The sequence below is a fragment of the Cervus canadensis genome, chromosome X (assembly GCF_019320065.1).
Source record: "Cervus canadensis isolate Bull #8, Minnesota chromosome X, ASM1932006v1, whole genome shotgun sequence".
Classification (NCBI taxonomy): Eukaryota; Metazoa; Chordata; class Mammalia; order Artiodactyla; family Cervidae; genus Cervus; species Cervus canadensis.
The window spans coordinates 50,254,278-50,275,018 of NC_057419.1; the positions used below are offsets into that span (position 1 = coordinate 50,254,278).

Genomic DNA, 20,741 nt, shown 5'->3' on the forward strand with positions numbered 1-20,741 from the left:
TAAAAACAAATTCCAGATCATGTAGATGTTTATAGTGACTACTTTTATCTAAACATGTACACATGTTCACTTGTAAGATGTTAACTAAAATTCTGTGACAAATATGCTTTTTATTAATACCAAGAACATTATATAATTAATACAGAGTCCTAAGGATAATCTAGTCATCACTAAGTTTTTCTTAAGTCTTCACTTAAGATGCTGTTATTTCTAGCACAAGTAAGCAGGCAGTCTTTCATATGCTCAAACACTGGAATTTTTGATTGCCACCATATCAGCTGGCTTGCAAACAAGAAGCCAACCGTTTTAAGAATGTTTTAAGTGAACAATTTGCAAACTCCAGGGATGGATAAACCCTCAGGATGCATTTACAACCATCACAACTGTGGCTGAAGACTGTGCATGCCCTTCTTCTGATAAGAGATCCCAAAGCAGTATAGTTCAAAACAAAAGATTTTAATGAAAAATTCGCATATGCACAATTTCTCCACCAATTTGTATGTGTCAACCATTTAGTGAACTTTTCCACTTGAAAAAATGGAATAGAAAACTGGACACCATGTTTCACTATCTCAGTTAATATTCACAATTAAAGAGGCTACAATTCAGGACACAGCATCAGCAATGCTGATCAGAGCCAGTTTATAGTGAAATTAAGTCCTTTACACCAAGTAAATGGTTGTCAACAAGCACAGGCTAGTGTACATATGAACTCAAATTTCTAGATTTGGGGAGAAACAAATGCTGATCCAATTATCTGCTCTGCTTCTTCTGTTCCTTGAATCATGCTTGGAAACCTGTCACTTTACTTTTGGTTTTGTCAGTTTGCTTGCCTTTGGGGGTTTGGGCCTGCTGACCCTGACCACTTGAAGAGGCTGCCTGCTGTGCTGCTTTCTGCTTTAACATTGTCCAATCAAATGCATAGTCACGCTGGTAATCCAGGGTGCTGAAAAGAAGGCGGAATAGCAGCCTCAAGTACATGTAATCCGGGGCTTCCTCAAAGCGCAGCCCACGACAATACTTTAAGTACATGGCAAATTCTACAGGAAACCCATTACATAAACCTTCAACAGGTGTGGCCATCTTCTTTTCACAAATCTTTTCATATTTTTGTTTCATTGTTGCAGCCTTTAGTCCTTGCCATGGCAGGCTGGCTCTATTAAAATACATCAAAACATATCCTAATGATTACATGTCATCTCGCCGACTCTGTTCAATACCAAGATGTGTATTGATGCTAGCATAACGAGCAGTGCCAGTGAGATTTTTACCTACTCTGTATGGTATGTGCTGTCTTGTACTGTTATCTATGTACTTTTTGGCCAAACCAAAATCAATAAGGAATACCTTCTTCCACTGTTGCCCAGTGCCCATTAGGAAGTTATCTGGTTTAATGTCTCTGTGTATCAGATTCTTTGTATGCACATATTCTATTCTATTGATCATCTGTTCAGCTAACATAAGTATAGTTTTCATTGTGAACCTTCTTGAACAGAAATTGAAAAGATCTTCGAGGCTGGGTCCAAGAAGATCCATGACTAGCACATTACAGTCCTCCTCCTGACCATACCACCGTATCTGGGGGATGCCAACCCCACCTTGAAGAATGTTATAGAGTTCACTCTCCTACAGTAATTGGGGTTGCCTCACCCTCTGAGATTCTAGCTTCACTGCCACTTCCTCGCGGTTGGTAATGCTGATCGCCAAATAAATGTCCCCGAAGGAGCCAGACCCGATCTTCCGTACCAGTTTATATTTCCCTCCGACAATGAAATCGGCCTTGGAGCCGCAGCAGCTTGCCATCCTGAGAGACAAAGATGGCGCTAGGGCTAAATCCCGACACCTCTAATGGAAGGATGGAGGCCCCTAGGGCTGGTCCACGGAGCAAGGCTGCGAAGGGCAGAAGGAAACAGAAAACGCTGGCTGTTTCTCAGCGTTAGAGGGCCCAGAATCGGCCAAGGGGAACCTGACCACCGCTACTGTCAGGTTTCTTTTCACCGGGCCGCAAATTGTTGAGGGGGGTTCTCACCGTTAGCAGGCTGAACCTCTGGCTTCTGGCGGCAGCCGCGGCCTCGCTTTCGTGGCGACTTCGGGGGCTGGTAAAGGGGAGCCGTGAAGTTAGGGTGGCGATACCACTGCCACAACTGCCACTGGCTCCCGTTAGGAGGGACCCCCGGTCACTCCGCTGACACCGCCATCTTGTTACTCCAGCTCTAGCTGACACAAAATTCCCCCAGTTCCCAGAAGCCGCTTCATGGCGCTGAGCACTCTGGGAAAGAAATCATCGGTAGGCCACAGCCCATGGGGTCGCAAAGAGTCGGACACAACTGAGCGACTTTGCTTTGCTTTGCTTAGAACCTTTAAGACAGGTTATCTTCACAGCCTTTAAAGGAATCAGCCTCTCCTAGAAAAACAGATCTACTCCACGTCCACTATCTGCTCAGGTCACACTCACTCACCTGAGCAGCTGTGATGTGGGGTTTCCTCCTCCAATGTCCATGGGCCCTCTCCTGGTTCCAGCTTGAAGATGACCTCTGGTTTGGGAACTTGGTTCCCTGTGAACAGGACACGTTATAGGATTGGGTCCAGTTAACTGGGTTTCAGGGCCTTTCAACGACACTTCTATTGGCTCTTCAGGAAAGTAATCCCATTTTCCTGGGAATAGAGTAATAATCAAAGAAGTGTAAAAGGACTGAAGTATCTCAGGCAAATCAAAGATGGCACCATTACACACTTCAGATGCTCCAGAGCATTCAGCAGCTGAGAATGTAAGCAGCCTCTCTGAGGCCCTTGGCAGGTGCAGAGGGCAGCTGTGCTTACTTACCCATTGCACACAGTTGGCTGTAGGTCTCCAGTGTCACATCCTGGTACAGGCACCTCTGTACAGGGTCCAAGTGCTGCTACTCCTCCCTGCTGAAGTCCACAGTGACGTCCTGATGACCCCTGTTACAATACAGTCCCATTCAAGGTGACATGGTCAGCACTGGAGGATTGAGGGAAGAGGACTAGGAAGTTAGTTGTTTCTAATAATTTTCAACATGATATGGTGTGCTTATCAAATACCTAGTTATACCTAATATTTTTCAGGTTACAAATATCTGATATTAATTTCTCTTATTCATCATGTGTTAAATTCAATCAGTAAATCACTATTCAGAAATTAAGATTAAATTAGCTTTTCTAAATCTTCTAGTTCTTTTAGGAAATACCTAGAATTCATTTCTTAAACAGGTAGGTACCAGACATGCTGGGTTCTTTGGCCAGTGCTGTGTCCTAATTTGCTTCAGTTGTGTCTGTTTGTGACCCCATGGACCGTAGCCCACCAGGCTCCTCTGTCCGCTAGACTCTTCAGTTAAGAATACTGGAGTGGGTTGCCATTTCCTTCTCCAGGGGATCTTCCTGACCAGGGATCAGATCTGCATCTCCTGTATTGGCAGGCAGATTCTTATCACTAGCACCACCTAGGAAGCCCATCTGAGGCCTCAGCAAAAACAGTTAACATTCCTATTTCTTCCACTGGTTTTTCTGAGGCAATCTAGACTTTTTCTATCAAGCACCTACAAATCTTTACAGCCTCTACCTGCTGCCCAATTTCAAAGCCCCTTCCATGTTTTTAGGTCTTTCTTATAGCACTCCACTTCCCAATACAGAAAGCTGCAGTTTCCTAGGGCTGTTGTAACAAAGTACCACAAATCCAGTGGCTCATAACAAGAGAAATTTCTTGTCTTGCAGTTCTGGAAGCCAAGAGTCCAAAATCAAGATGTCAGCCAAGCCATGCTCTTTTTGAAGGTGGTAGGGAGGGGAGTGTTCCATGTCTCTCTCCTCATTTGTGGTGGTCTCAGGCATCTCTTGTCCTATAGATGCATCACTCCAATCACATGGTCATCTTTTCCTTGTGTGCCTCCACATGGTCTCTCTTGTGTGTTTTTGTGTCTCTGTGTCTAAACTTCCCTTTTTTATAACAATGCCAGTCATATTGGTTTAGGGCCCACCTAATGACCTTGTTTTAGCTTGATTACTTCTGGCAAGACCCTATTTCTAATTAAGGTCACATTCAGCTGATGGGGTTTATGTATGGATAAGTGTGAAAAGAAGGCTAAAGTGGCCCTGTTAAGCCAATTCAATGTATACTTGACCCTTGAACAACATGGTTTTGAGTTGTGTTGGTCCACTTATGCATGTATTTTTTTTAAAAAATCTGTTGAAAAATACTTGGGATTTGCAACAATTTATTTGAAAAATTTGCAGTGAACCTAGAAATATTTAAAAACTTAAGAAAATGTAAGGTATGTCCTGAATTCATAAAATATGTGGTCTCTTTTGCCATTTACTACCATAAAATATACAAAAATTTGTTATAAAAAGTTAAAATTTATCAAAACTTAAGCACATGCTTACACTACACGGCACTGTTTACAGTCAAGAGAAATGTAAGCACAAGGAAAAAGTCAGTAATATATTATAACTGCATAAATTTAACTGTGGTCCATACCATACTGCTGTCGACATTTCATAGCCATCTCCTTTTGTAATTGCAATGAGCTCAAGAGGTGCAGGTATCCACTTGAAACACCATGTGATATTAATCATCTCTGTGTGAGCAGTTTGTCTTTCCAATAAATTGTGTATTGGAGTAATAAGCCAATTCCTGTGGCTCTCATGTATTTTTCATCATTCTTAGTGCAATATTGTAAACCTTGAATAACACCATGAACCAAACCAAACCACTAGTGATGCTGGAAGTGCTCCCAAGAAGCAAAGAAAAGCCATGGTGTTACAATAAAAAATTGAATTCCTTGATATTTGCTATAGGTTGAGGTCTGCAGCTGTGGTTTCCCACCATTTCAGGACAAATGAATCCATCATAAGGACTATTGCTTAAAAAAAAAGAAGATTGGTGAAGCTGTCACTGCAGCTACACCAACAGGCATGAAAACCTGGCACTTTTTGTGAAATACCATATCTCATTCTGAAAATGCAGCTTTAAGGTAGATGCAGGATTGCCCTGAGAAAGGCATACCAAAAGACTCTCATATGATTCAAGCAAAAGCAAAGTCTTTCTACAACAACCTAAAGCAAAAGGAAGGTCAAGAATCTAAAGCTAGAGAATGTCTAGATAATTTTAAGAATTTAAAATGAAAATTTTAAAATTTAAGAATGGTCTGATAATTTTAAGGAAGAGGATTGGCTTTTAAAATGTCTATTATACAAAGTGAAGTAGTCAGAAAGAAAAATACCAATACAGTATATTAACACATATATATGGAATTTAGAAAGATGGTAACGATGACCCTATATGAAAGACAGTAAAAGAGACTCAGATATAAAGAACAGACTTTTGGACTCTGTGGGAGAAGGTGAGGGTGGGATGATTTGTGGGAGAAGGCGAGGGTGGGATGATTTGAGAGAATAGCATTGAAACATGTGTATTACCATATGTGAAATATATCACCAGTCCAAGTTCAATGCATGAAACAGGGCAGTCAAACCCCGTGCACTGGGACAACCCAGAGATTTGGGTGGAACCTAATTAAACTTAAAAGCTTTTGCACAACAAAGGAAACTATAAGCAAGCTGAAAAGACAGCCCTCAGATTGGGAGAAAATAATAGCAAACGAAGCAACAGACAATGGATTAATCTCAGAAATATACAAGCAGCACCTGCAGCTCAATTCCAGAAAAATAAATGACCCAATCAAAAAATGGGCCAAAGATCTAAACAGACATTTCTCCAAAGAAGACATACAGATGGCTAACAAACACATGAAAAGATGCTCAACATCACTCATCATCAGAGAAATGCAAATCAAAACCACAGTGAGGTACCATTACACGCCAGTCAGGATGGCTGCTATCCAAAAGTCTACAAGCAATAAATGCTGGAGAGGGTGTGGAGAAAAGGGAACCCTCTTACACTGTTGGTGGGAATGCAAACTAGTACAGCCGCTATGGAGAACAGTGTGGAGATTCCTTAAAAAACTGGAAATAGAACTGCCATATGACCCAGCAATCCCACTTCTGGGCATACACACTGAGGAAACCAGATCTGAAAGAGACACGTGCACCCCAATGTTCACTGCAGCACTGTTTATAATAGCCAGGACATGGAAGCAACCTAGATGTCCATCAGCAGACGAATGGATAAGGAAGCTGTGGTACATATACAAAATGGAATGCTATTCAGCCATTAAAAAGAATTCATTTGAATCAGTTCTAATGAGATGGATGAAACTGGAGCCCATTATACAGAGGGAAGTAAGCCAGCAAGATAAAGACCAATACAGTATACTAACAACGCATATATATGGAATTTAGAAAGATGGCAATGATAACCCTATATGCAAAACAGAAAAAGAGACACAGATGTACAGAACAGACTTTGGGACTCTGTGGGAGAAGGCGAGGGTGGGATGTTTCGAGAGAACAGCATTGAAACATGTATATTATCAAGGGTGAAACAGATCACCAGGCCCAGGTTGGATGCATGAGACAAGTGCTCGGGGCTAGTGCACTGGGAAGACCCAGAGGGATTGGGTGGAGAGGGAGGTGGGAGGGGGGATCGGGATGGGGAACACATGTAAATCCATGGCTGATTCATGTCAATGTATGGCAAAAAACCACTACAATATTGTAAAGCAATTAGCCTCCAACTAATAAAAATAAATGGGAAAAAAAAGAAAAGATAAGAGGAGAAGCAGCTTGTACCCACCAGGGGGCAGCAGATGAGTTCCAGATACCATGTAGAAAATCATTGAGGAGAGGGATATCTGACCGAACAGGTTTTGAATACAGACAAAAGTGCCCTATTCTGCCGGAAAAATGCCAGAAAGGGCATTTATCAGTGAGGAAGAAAAGCAAGCACCAGGATTTAAGGCAGTGACAGATAGGTTAACTCTACAGTTTTCTTCAAATGCAGTCGAGTTTATATCTATATAGCATGTATAAAGATGCTAACTCCTGAGCCCTGAGTGTGTTAGTTGCTCAGTTGCATTTGACTCTTTGTGACCCTATGGATTGTAGCCCTCCAGGCTCCTCTGTCCTTGGGATTCACAACGCAAGGATACTGGGGTGGGTTGCCATTTCTTTCTCCAGGAGATATTCCTGACCTAGGGATCAAACATAGGTCTCTGGCATTTCAGACAGATTCTTTGCCATCTGAGCCACAAGGCAAGCCTTGAAGGGAAAAGATAAACACCAGCTGCCAGTCTTTTGATTGTACAACAAGAACCCCAAAAGAACCAGAACTCTTCCTGGATTGGTTCCATCAATGCTTTGTCCCTGAGGTCAGAAAGTACTTTGCCAGTAGAGGACTGCCTTTTAAAGTTGTTTTGACTTTGGACAATATCCCCTGGCCACTCGTAACCCAGGTGTTCAACCTGGAGGGCATTAAAGTGATTCAAGTGCCCCCAAACGATATATCTCTAGGTCAACCTCTAGATCAGGTGGTCACAAAGACTTTTAAGGCTCATTACACACAGTCCTCTATGGAAAGGATTGTCAACACTATGGAAGAGAACTCAAATAGAGAGGACATTGTTAAAGTTTGAAAGGATTACACTATTGAAAATGTCATTGTTGTTTTAGAAAAAGCCATGAAAATCATTAAGCCTGAAACAATAAACTTCTGTGGGAGCAAAGTCTCCAGATGTTGTGTATGACTTCACAGGATTTATGACAGAGCCCATCAAGGAAATCAGGAAAGAGATTGTGGATGCCACACACACACACACACACACACAAGGCAGGTGATAAAGTTTTCAAGATACAGATCCTGGGGAAATTCAAGTGCTAATAGACACCACGCCAGAGGAATTCACAGAAGACTACTTGATGGAGCTGAGAGCTTCCCATCCAGTGCCTGACAATGAGGAGGAAGAAGACGTAGAAGAAGCAGAGTCAGAAAACAAACTGACATTGGACAATCTGGCAGAAGTGTTCTGACTCCTCTAGACTACTTTTGACTTCTTTTGTAACAGGGAATCTTCTATGATACAGGCACTGAAACTAAAGCAAATGGTGGAAGAAGGGTTGGTACAGTATAGAAACATTTTTGGAAAAATGAAAACGCAAAAAAGTCAGATAGAGATCATGATGTGTTTCCATAAAGTTACACCATGTGTACCTGCCTCTCCTGCCTTCCCTTCCACTTCCTTCACCTCTGCTGCCCTGGAGACAGAGACAAACTCCTCCTTTTCTTCCTCCTCCCCAACCTACCCAACACGAAGATGAGCATGAAAACCTTCATGATGATCTACATCCACTTTAGCAAAGAATCGTCATGACTTATGGTTATGAAACATATCTGATGTGTATGTGTTTTGAGTGTCTTCATGTGAAAATCAAATAACTGTATGACAAGACACATTTGGAGATGTTTCTGTGCCATTCTTATCTCCTAGGTATGCATCATATAGAATATTGTGTGCAAGATGTAGTGCAGTGGACAGCCTATCCTTACATATACATGAGATGAGTGATATTTAATATAAAATAATTAGTGTGTTAGTTTTCTTACTGTTTCATGACTTTGCTCTCAAAGAATTACATTATTGTACAGTATGATTCTCTCACTCTCTTCTAAATGGAGAAACTGCATATGAGCCTGTTATCAGAGGTTTGTTTAAAGTAAAAATGCTCCCAATACTGTATTAAGAATATGACTGTAATACTGTATGCCACAAAATTTTTATAACCATTCATTAATGTATAGGCTAAGCTACCATGAAGCAATCATTTGGATTACACGAGGCTACCATAAAGCAATCTTATTGCTGCTTCTTCATTATCAGGGCATGAATCATAACTGTAAATAAATATGAATTTTTTACATTATCTTTTCATTTTTGATATCTAGTGTTAATAAAATGTAAAACATCTATAGTGTTTTGTATCATATAAAACAATATGGATAAAGGTACAGACAGATAATTCCTCTTGTAAACAGATGACATAAACTTACAGTATCAATAAATACAGGTCAGTACTGTGGATGTATTTTCTTTTCCTTATGGATTTTTTTTGGGGAGACACTGCCTTGTTTCTTTATTCCAGGCTTCTGGAGGGACAGTGATGGCATTCCCTGCCTTGACAGAAGGCAATACCTGGTCTTATAAAGACTGCGCTAACTAACACTGCAAATCTAAATGAGACTTAGTTCTCTTAGAGGGACAGAACATCCAGGCACCCACTGTGGCTTCTGGAGGCTTTTGTGTAGCTACCCTGAGACAAGGCTGGAGGAGAGGCACAGGGTGGGAATGGCCTCTTTCCTGAGCTGTGCGGGTGGAGGCTCCAGTCCCCTTCTGCTCTTTACTGCTTTCCCAACAGGCCAAAATCACTCTCCTGCTGGCGGCCAGGGCACATGGAGGATACCCCCCACACCAGACAGTCTCGCAGGGGCGGGTTCTCTAGTAGGAACACTTCATAGCCTTCCACACCCTCAGTAATGGGAGACCAAGATTTTGTACTACCTTATCCAACAACCTGTTCTACAGATCCACCATCTTATCTAGCTGACTCAGTGGATTAATAGTGTATCAATAATTGGAATTGTCTCAGGGTGATGTGGATCCTGGTTTCCAAGCATCTAAAAACACTACAGACACTTGGGTTGTTTGCCACACACCTGTGCCCACTTGTGTGATTCGTGAGGCAGAGGTGACCTGCAGTTTGAACTCAGAAATTGTGAAAATCAAACTCCAAAGCAACCAAGCTATTAATAGCTCTTGTTGTGTGGGAAGTGGCTGGCAAGCCCAGACCTTCGTATTTGGCCTGCTACTCGTTTGGAAAATGACTTCTCTTTCTAGTGAGGATGGAAAGTCAGGCGGTCCAAGTAAAAGGCGAATGAGTCAAGTGTTCAGAAAGATATGGTCACCCTTCCTTCTGTGGGGGAATGTTACCTCCTGAATTCATCACAAAATATAGCTGACTGTTGCTGGCTATGGCCATCTCAGGAAAGATAAAACCCTTGCCGCATGAAATGAACTTAGGAAACCTGACACCAAAATCGTTTTTAAAAAGTGTAGGACAGCAAAACCTCCTGCACCACAACTGTAAGCTTCATGTGCCCGAGCTTGCACAGTCGCATCTAACTCTTCGTGACCCCATGGACTGTAGCCCACCAGGCTCCTCTGTCCATGGGATTCTCCAGGCAAGAATACTGGAGTGAGTTGCCATTCCCTTCTTCAGGGGATCTTTCCATCACAAGGATCGAACCCACATCTCCTATGTCTCTTGCATTGCAGGTGGGTTCTTTACCACTGAGCCACGTGGTAAGCACCAACTCCCCTCCACCAGGTAAATAAACAGAACACCAAACCACAAAAGCTACCCAAGGGGCTGGTGGCTTGGGGTCAGAGAGTCGGACTCACAGCAGGGCAGAAGGAGCAGGTGTAAATGTGCTGGAAGGGTTGATTCTCCCACTTTGCCCCCTCAGGGCCTCCAGTTCTAACATTGCCCTGGGTGGATGTATCTATCTTGTCTGATACATAAGAGGTAGAGGCTGAACCCAACTCTCAGCTTCTTCTTGTGTTTCTCTTAGGGGAGGAAGGTGATGGCTTCAATCCCTCTGCCCCGGGTCAGAGGCAAAATTCTCTGAAACTCAGGCAGATGGGATGTGTGGGAGGTGGAGCATCTTCTCTTTGTGGAGGATGAGTGCGTGGACTCCTATATAAAGTTAGTTCTCTGAGCACATGGTCCCGAATCTTCTATCACCAACAGCTCATTGATTCTTGTCCCCTCTCCTTGATGAGGGGAGGGGGCTATGGAGGCCCGCGCTCCCTTTCTGGTTTTCAGCCAGTGTTCCCCAGAGAGGATGGGGACAGGTGTGGGCCCCACCCTTCCCAGGTTCTCCTCTCAAACCCCTGTCAGTGCAGCTGGATGAAAGCCTCCAGCTTTTAGGGAATGAAGCCCTTGTAGGGGATATTGTTCTTATCCAGGGTGCAGGCCGCAAGGCACTGTGGGGTCACATAGTTGAAGGGCTGAATGGTGTTCTTGGCCAACAGCTTCTCATGCAGCAACTCATAAGCTGTCTTCTTTAAGATGCTGGTGGCATCCACATGGGCCCCTGCCTCTATCAGGGTGTTCATGATCCCCAGGCAGTTGTTCTGCTTTGTGATGCACACTGGGGTATTTGTTGTCAAATTCCTGGCTGTCTGGGTCAACTCCACAGTTGAGAGCACCTTTACCACCTGGAGAGAGGGAAATTTGCCCACCTAGAAGTGGCCCAATTTCGTGGTCAGTGGCCACTGCCATGTGCAGGAGTGAAGCCATTCTTGCTGCGAGGGGAGCAGTTAAGCAGACCGTCAGGTGCTTCATGTCTTCCTGGTTGGGCCTGCACTCCACTTTCTCCAGTAGGTAGAGCAGGTGGAGAATGATGGTCAGGGCCTTGGTGAACTGGGCCGAGTCCCTGAGCTCCTTGGGCCCACTCCACTTCCCAGACCCCATGCACAGCACCCATATTAGATCTGCAAAGCTGATTGGCAAGCCCAGACTGCCCTTGGCCAAGTGATTCTGTAGTACTAAGGAAAAGAGTTTATCAAAGAATAGGAAGCTTCTGGCGGTCAGAGGCTCCAAGTTGTTCTGCTATATGTCCAAGGCATTCTTCCACTAGTGGATGCAGCACTAGAAGCTGTCCAAGTTGGCCCAGTAATGCATATAGTAGGAAGAGTCCGGATGGGAGGGACCCAGGACCACTCTCAGATCAACAGTGCCTGCATGCCTATCTCATACTGTTGAGTGATGAGCGCCTCTGATTCTTCAGTGGTGTTCACCTCCCTGGAATATTCAGAGGTGAGGACCAGCTGGGGGCTCAGGTTTAGGCAGATACGTGCCCCCTGGTGATGTAGCTGCATGGCCACTATCAAGAGTTTCAGGACCCTAAGCAGATCCTGCTTCTTAGCCATGCAGGTGGCTCCCAGCAACTCCAAGGCTTTCAGGCGGCTTCCTGACTGGTGCTCAGGGGTTCCTCTGTGGAGGAGCTGCAGCAGCAGGTACACTGGGGCTGCACACGTGCCTGGCTGGTGGAGGGGCCTTTTGGGACCAGTCCTGGCTGTGAGTCCTCCCTAGCAGGCTGCTCCTGGCTGAGGTCTTCCACAATGCTGGTGTGGTCTGTTACGTGGGCCACCAGCAGCAGGGTCATGCCATAGCTGCCTCATTCCCTGTGGGCCTAGCACCTGCAGCAGCTTCAGGACACCCAGACTGCTGGCCTTGGTGCAGTCACACAGGGCCATGTTATGCTTGATGCTGCACAGGTGCACCTGGGCGCCCTGCAGTAATAGGTAGTGGGTGATCTGGCAGTGGCCTGTGTAACAGGAGATCATGAGGAACGTGTACCCGCACTTGTTGGCCACCTCCAGGTCCACCTGGTGTTCACCCGCCGAGTAGCACACCACCTCCAGGTGCCTACAGAAGCAGAGCGCAGGGGCTTCGAGTAGGTGCAAGTGGTGCAGCTCACCAAGGCCCCACAGTGCAGCAGGCTCCGCACCAGGTCCAGGTGGTCAGTGGCTGAGGTGGCTCAGGGCGGCTGTGTGCCCTCGATGGTCTCGTCATTGTGAAGTGTACCAAGCTGCCTGCCTCCACGCTGGGGCCGCACTGGTCTGCTGGGTACTTGGCCACATCTAGGTGGCTGAAATGGGAGGTAATGACAAGTGGCATCCCCACCTTAACCCCCCACCCCCGTCCTCTGCTTGCCAACTAGCCCATCAGCTCGTCCACCTCCTCCTGGCTCCAGCCACTAAGCAGCATCTGAAGCATCTGAGGCTTGTCACTGCAGACTGTGCTGTATATGGCAGTGTGGAGGTTCACCATCTGGGCCTCCGCCAGGACATGAGCTGGCCACTGGAAGGGTTGGGGGGACAGGGGACCGAGGACTAGAGCCCAGAGGGGAAGGCTGCAAATTTCACCATCTCTCCCACTGCCATACTAGGTGTGTCTCCTTATGAATTTTCTTAATAACATTTTTTCCTCTGGCTTACTTTAAGAATACAGTATTTAGGGGCTTCCCTGGTGGCTCAGTGGTAAAGAATCTGCCTGGCAATTCAGGAGTGACTGGTTCCATCCCTGATCTGAGAAGATCCCACGTGTTGTGGAGCAAACAAACCTGCATGTGCCACACTATTGAACCAGTGTTCTAGAGCCTCAGAGCTTCAACGACTGAGCCCATACACTCTAGAAGCTGTGATCCACAACAACAGAAGCCACCACAATGAGAAGGGTGTGGCCTGCCACTAGAGAGTAGACCCCTCTCACCCCAACTAGAGAACACCTCCATGCAGCAACAAAGACTCAGCACAGCCCCCTCCCCAAACACAAAACAAATAAAATTATTTTTTAAGAAAGAATACATTATATAAGGCATGAGTGAGTATGCATTGCCAGTTGTGTCTGACTCTTGGTGGTCCCATCGACTGTAGCCTGCCAGGCTCCTCTGTCCATGGGATTTCCCAGGCAAGAATACTGGAGTGGGTTGCCATTTCCTCCTCCAGGGGATCTTCCCCACCCAAGGATCAAACCCACATATCTTGCTCATCTCCTGCCCTGGCAGTTGGATTCTTTACCACTAGTGCCCAGGTAATGGATATAACATACAAAATATGTGTTAATCAACTGTTTATGTTAACTGTAAGACTTCCAGTCAACAGTAGACTATTAGTAGTGAAGTTTTGGAAGAGTCTAAAGTTATACTTAGATTCTTGACTCAGAGCGGGGGTTGGTGCCCCTAACCCCTACATTGTTCAAGGGTCAACAGAACTGTCATTGCTGCTTCCACAACCTAATACTTCACTGGGACAGTGTTTTGCATGTTTGTTCTAAGAATGCTGGATAAAGACCAAAGGGAATTCTCCAACTAAGGGACTGCCACGTTCAGAGAGATGACAGCAGAATGTGCAATTGACTCCCCAACCCATCTCCCTATCCTCTCCCAGGTGTCCGAAGAGAAACAGCAGAGAATCCCTGGAGGACAAAGAAGTCACAGCCTTCATTAGGACTAAAATGCAGCAGGTAGATGACGACAGTAAAGCATCAATACAATGGCCCAGTATGGCCAGTGGAAAAAACTAGCACGGGGTGCAGGCTCACTGTGGATTACCGCCAATGGAACGTATGTTGCTCCAGTGGCCCTGGCCACGGAGAGTTTGTGGCTGTAAACGAAAGGGCAGCACAGACTGACGGCACTGGGAGTGCTGTGTCACTGCCTAGGCCTTCTTTTCTGTCCCACTGGACTTGGAAGACACTCCTCCATGGGGCTCTTGTGCTCCTACACATCTTGCTGAGTGTGACAGGAAAGCAAGGCCCAGAGTGCTGTTTCCCTGGCATGTCTCAGGTTTGTGCTTACAGCAAATGACTTGAAGGCTGGTTTCCAGGCTGCTCTTAGGCAGCAGGTTGCCCAGGCTCAGGGGTCTTTCCTGTAATGCAACTCAGTGCACATGCAGGCATTTGTCAAGTATGATCTGCGTCACATCTGTGGGGACTCAGGCTTAGGAAACTCACAGCCTTTTAAAACTCACAGCCGTTTTTTAAAAAAGGGAATCTTCCCTGTGGCTATAAGAGAAAGAGACCTTTCCCTCCTTCCCTTTTCTTAGAATATTTCCTTGAGAAAACTGGCATTTGTAAACCCTTCCTCTGCCCCTTGGATACATAAGTTAATCTTGAAAGGGTAAATAAGCCTTCTGTCAGCAAAACAAACCAGGAATAATTTTGTTTTGGGACTAGGAGCCATCTCCTTGAAATATAAACACCAAAGAAGACAGTGTTCTGTCGCTCTGTCATCCTGGGAGCTTAGCCTCATGGCCCGGCTCTAAGCTGGAACTCAGTTCAGTTCAGTTCAGTCCTTCAGCCCTGTCCGACTCCTTGTGACCCCATGGTCTGCAGCATACCAGGCTTCCCTGTCCATCACCAACTCCCAGGGCTTGCTCAAACTCATGTCCATCGAGTCAGTGATGCCATCCAACCATCTCATCCTCTGTTGTCCCCGTCTCCTACAGCCTTCAATCTTTCCCAGCAACAGGGTCTTTTCTAATGAGTCAGTTATTCACATCACATTGTTCACACCTATTCACATCAGGTGGCCAAAATATTGGAGCTTCAGCTGCAGCATCAGTCCTCCCAATGAATATTCAGGACTCATTTCCTTTAGGATGGACTGGTTGGATCTCCTGGCAGTCCAAGGGACTCTCAAGAGTCTTCTCCAACACCAAAGTTCAAAAGCATCAATTCTCTGCCCCTCAGCTCTCTTCATGATCCAACTCTCACATCCATACATTACTATTGGAAAAGCTATAGCTTTGACTAGATGGACCTTTGTGGGCAAAGTAATGTCTCTGATTTTTAATATGCTCTCTTGGATTGTCGTAGCTTTTCTTCCAAGGAGCAAGCATCTTTGAATTTTATGGCTTCAATCACCATCTGCAGTGATTTTGGAGCCCAAGAAAATAAAGTCTCTCATTGTTTCCATTGTTTCCCCATCTATTTGCCATGAAGTGGTGGGACCAGATGCCATCATCTTTGCTTCTTGAATGTTGAGTTTTAAGCCAGCTTTTTCACTCTCCTTTTCCACTTTCATGAAGAGCCTCTTTAGTTTCTCTTTGGTTTCTGCCTTAAGGGTGGTGTAATTTGTGCATCTGAAGTTATTGATATTTCTCCCAGCAATCTTGATTTCAGTTTGTGCTTCATCCAGCCAGGCATATCCCATGATGTACTCTGCATAGAAGTTTTTTTCTTATTTTATAAAATTATCACAGATATTTAATATGAAATGCTCAATATGCAGATTACTATACAATTGCAATAAGTTATTTAAAAATTTTTATATTGTAGAAGCAAGAGTTGGCAGTTTTTAAAATAATCTTATTTAGATATCATCTGCCTCATGGGAATTTTTTTTTAAATTATTTTTTGGAGGCTAATTACTTTACAATATCGTGGTGGTTTTGCCATGCATTCACATGAATCATCTATGGGTGTACATGTGTTCCCCATCCTGACCCTCCCTCCCACCCCCTTCCTCATCCCATCTCTCAGGGTCATCCCAGTGCACCAGCCCTGAGCACACTGCCTCATGCATCAAACCTGGACTGGCAACCCAGTTCACATATGTTAATATACATATGTTTCAATGCTATTCTCTCAAATCATCCCACCCTCACCTTCGCCCACAGAGTGCAACAGTCTGTTCTTTACATCTGTGTCTCTTTTGCTGTCTCGCATATAGGGTCATTGTTACCATCTTTCTAAATTCCATATATTGCATAGAAGTTAAATAAGCAGGGTGACAATATACAGCCTTCACATGTCCTTTCCCAAGTTTGAACCAGTCTATTGTTTCATGTCCAGTTCTAACTGTTGCTTCTTGACCTGCATACAGATTTCTCAGGAGGCAGGTCAGGTGGCCTGGTATTCCCATCTCTTAAAGAATTTTCCACAGTTTGTTGAGATCCACACAGCCAACGGCTTTAGCATAGTCAATAAAGCAGAAATACGTGTTTTTCTGGAATTCTCTTGCTTGTTTTATGATACAGCAGATGTTGGCAATTTGAACTCTGGTTCCTCTACCTTTTCTAAATCCAGCTTGACCATCTGCAAGTTCTCGGCTCATGTCCTGTTGAAGCCTCGCTTGGAGAATTGTGAGCATTACTTTGCTAGTGTTTGAGATGAGTGCAATTGTGTGGTAGTTTGAACATTCTTTGGCATTGCCTTTCTTTGGGATTGGAATGAAAACTGACCTTTTCCAGTCCTGTGGCCAGTATATATTATAAAACGGCCTTATTTTAGTTTTGTTTATTATATGGATTTGAAATAGTTAAATGTATTTTATATTATTATATAAATTCATGTATGTATATAAATATGTAAAATTGTATATTTATATATATGATTATATAAAAATAAATATTTTTGGAACAGGAAGTCATACACTCTAAGTAGAAAGAAGAAAATTAAAGTGACCTCTAACTCCATTATCACCTAACTATCAATTCTATTAACATTTTGATGTTTATGGTTTCAGACATTTTTTTCTGGGTATGTGCATGTGTGTCTGTCCATGAGAGTTTAACATATTACTAATATATGCACACTTAGTTTATATGAAAAATAGAATTGTTAGTTTACTTTTGTTTTTTGCTCTTTACACTAACTTACACAATTTCTCCATGCTGGCAAATATTTTTGTATACAATATGAGTAGTGGCATAATATTGAGTTTTTGCATATATCATCATTTTTATAATCAATATACTGTTAATATAGGAATCATTTTAGGAATCAGTGAACTAAAATAGACTGGAATGGGTGAATTTAACTCACATGACCATTATATCTAACACTGTGGGCAAGAATCCCTTAGAAGAAATGGAGTAGCCCTCATAGTCCATATAAGAGTCTGATGTGCAGTATGTGGATGCAGTCTCAAAAATGATAGAATAATCTCTGTTCATTTTAAGGCAAACCAGTCAGTATCACAGTAATCCAAGTCTGTGCCCCAACCAGTAATGCTGAAAAAGCTGAAGTAGAACAGTTCTGTGAAGACCTACAAGACCTTCTAGAACTAACACCCAACTTCATTATAGGGGACTGGAATGCAAAAGCAGGAAGTCAGGAGATACCTGGAGTAACAGGCAAATTTGGCCTTGAAGGAGAAAACAAAGCAGGGCAAAGGCTAACAGAGTTTTGCCAAGAAAACGCACTGCTCGTAGCAAACTCACTCTTCCAACAACACAAGGGAAGACTCTACACATGGACATCACCAGATGGTCAATACCAAAAGCAGATTGATTATATTCTTTGCAGCCAAAGATAGAGAAGCTCTATATGGTCAGCCAAAACAAGACTGGGAGCTGACTGTGGCTCAGATCATGAACTCCTTCTTGCCATATTCAGACTTATGTCGAAGAAAATAGGGAAAACCACTAGATCATTCAGGTTCAGCCTAAATCAAATCCCTTACAGTGGAAGTGACAAACAGATTCAAGGGATTAGATCTGATAGAGTGCCTGAAGAACTATGGACAGAGCTTCGTGACATTGTACAGGAGACAATGATCAAGACCATGCTCAAGAAAAAGAAATGCAAAAAGGCAAAATGGTAGTCTGAGGAGGCCTTACACGTAACTGAGGAAAGAAAAGAAGCTAAAGGCAAAGGAGAAAAGGAAAGGTATACCCACTAGAATGCAGATTTCCAAAGAATAGCAAGGAGAGATAAGAAAGCCTTCCTCAATGATCAATGCAAAGAAATAGAGGAAAACAATAGAATGGGAAAGACTAGAGATCTCTTCAAGAAAATTAGAAATACCAAGGGAACGTTTCATGCAAAGATGGGCACAATAAAGGACAGAAATTATATGGACCTAACAGAAGCAGAAGCTATTAAGAAGAGGTGGCAAGAATACACAGAAGAACTATACAAAAAAGATCTTCATGACCCAGATAACCACGAGGGTATGATCACTCACCTACAGCCAGACATCCTGGGATGTGAAGTCAAGTGGGCCTTAGGAAGCATCACTACGAACAAAGCTAGTGGAGGTGATGGAATTCTAGTTGAACTATTTCAAATCCTAAAAGATGATGCTGTGAAAGTGCTGCACTCAAATGACAGCAAATTTGGAAAACTCAGCAGTTGCCACAGGACTGGAAAAGTTCAGTTTTCATTCCAATCCCAAAGAAAGGCAATGCCAAAGAATGCTCAAACCGCTGCACAATTGCACTCATCTCCCATGCTGCCAAAGTAATGCTCAAAATTCTCCAAGCCAGGCTTCAACTGTATGTGAACCGTGAACTTCCAGATGTTCAAGCTGCATTTAGAAAAGGCAGATGAACTAAAGATCAAATTGCAACATCCGTTGGGTCATAGAAAAAGCAAGAGTGTTCCAGAAAAACATCTACTTCTGCTTTATTGACTATGCTAAAGCCTTTGACTGTGTGGATCAGAACTAACTGGAAAATTCTTCAAGAGATGGGAATAGCAGACCACCTGACCTGCTTCCTGGGAAATCTGTATGTAGGTTGAGAAGCAACAGTTAGAACTGGACATGCAAGGACACACTGGTTCCAAATTGGGAAAGGAGTACGCCAAAACTGTATACTGTCACCCTGCTTATTTAACTTCTATGCAGAGTACATCATGGGAAATGCCAAGCTCGATGAAGCACAAACTGGAATCAAGACTGCGGGGAGAAATATCAATAACTTCAGATGTGCAAATTACACCACCCTTAAGGCAGAAACCAAAGAGAAACTAAAGAGCCTCTTGAAGAAAGTGGAAAAGGAGAGTGAAAAATCTGGCTTACAACTCAGCATCCAAAAAATGAGGTTCATGGCATCCTGTCCCATCACTTCATGGCAAAAAGTTGCGGAAACAATGGAAACAGTGAGAGACTTTATTTCTTGGGCTCTAAAATCACTGCAGATGGTGACTGAAGCCATAAAATTCAAGGACACTTGCTCCTTCGAAGAAAAGCTATGACAATCTAAGAGAACATATTAAAAATTAGCGAAATTACTTTGCCTACAAAGGTCTGTCTAGTCAAAGCTATGGTTTTTCCAGTAGTCATGTATGGATGTGAGAGTTGTACCATAAAGAGAGCTGAGGGGCAGAGAACTGATGCTTTTGAACTTTGGTGTTGGAGAAGACTCTTGAGAGTCCCTTGGACTACCAGGAGATCCAACCAGTCCATCCTAAAGGAAATGAGTCCTGAATATTCATTGGGAGGACTGATGCTGCAGCTGAAGCTCCAATACTTTGGCCACCTGATGTGAATAACTGACTCATTAGAAAAGACTCTGTTGCTGGGAAAGATTGAAGGCTGTAGGAGACGGGGACAACAGAGGATGAGATGGTTGCATGGCATCACCAGCTAGATGGACCTGAGTATTAGCAAGCTCTGGGAGTGGGTGATGGACAGGGCAGCCTGGTGTGCTGCTGTCCATGGGGTCACAGAAGTTGGACACAACTGAGCAAATGAACTGTGCTGATACTGTTAGTAAACATGTATGAAGGATAGTCCTGGTTTTGACAATTAATACCACTGTAGTTGCATTTCTGCATCTAAATCTTTGTGCATATACGTGGCTGATTTCTAGAAATTGAAGTCTTGGGTCAGGGTGTAAGGAAAGATATTTAGTGACTTGGGAGGAGATAGTTGGTACACTTGGTCCCAGTCAGAAACTTGCCTTTTCTAAGTGTCACACAGTCATATCAGTTGCAGATACAAAGCTTGTGACCATAGAAATGTGGTGCTCCTTGGGTCTACCACAGGATGTGACCCCCAGCTGAAGTGTGGGTGTTTTCAGGCTGGTGGATCTGATCTCTACAATGCTTCTGACTTCAGAGACCAAGCTCCTTCCCAATAAAAGCAGGAAATAAGCAAGTTTTTAATGAGCTATCATTAATTCATGTATTTGTGTTTTTTGCATCCATTGCTTTCCCAGTGTCTTCAGGGGGCCTTTAAAAATCCCTGAAACAAAATGTCCAGGTATGACTCTATAAATTGAGGTCAGAGCAGATATAGAGAGAATGAACAAAGTCAGCACCAGGATCTATTTTGACTGTATATATTTGTGCCTGATAGTCCTGCAGAGTAAATACAATTGAGCTATAAGTTTCTTTCTTACCTTCCTATTAGATGTAGCTGGAAAAGAAATGCAGTCATTTGCAAGAGTAACATTGGTCACAGGTAGAAAATATGCCAATTCTTCCAGGATAAATGTTTCCTGATAATTGAGTTTAAAAAACATGTTTGATCTCCT

At 43.6% G+C, this 20,741-nt stretch overlaps 2 pseudogenes; both read right to left on the reverse strand.

Annotated features, from left to right (window-relative positions):
• Positions 1-737: 737 nt before the first annotated feature.
• On the reverse strand, positions 738-1,809 carry LOC122434910 (annotated as a pseudogene).
• A 9,053-nt stretch (positions 1,810-10,862) lies between these two features.
• The window catches only part of LOC122435541, a 52,571-nt pseudogene continuing 42,692 nt past the window's right edge, over positions 10,863-20,741 (reverse strand).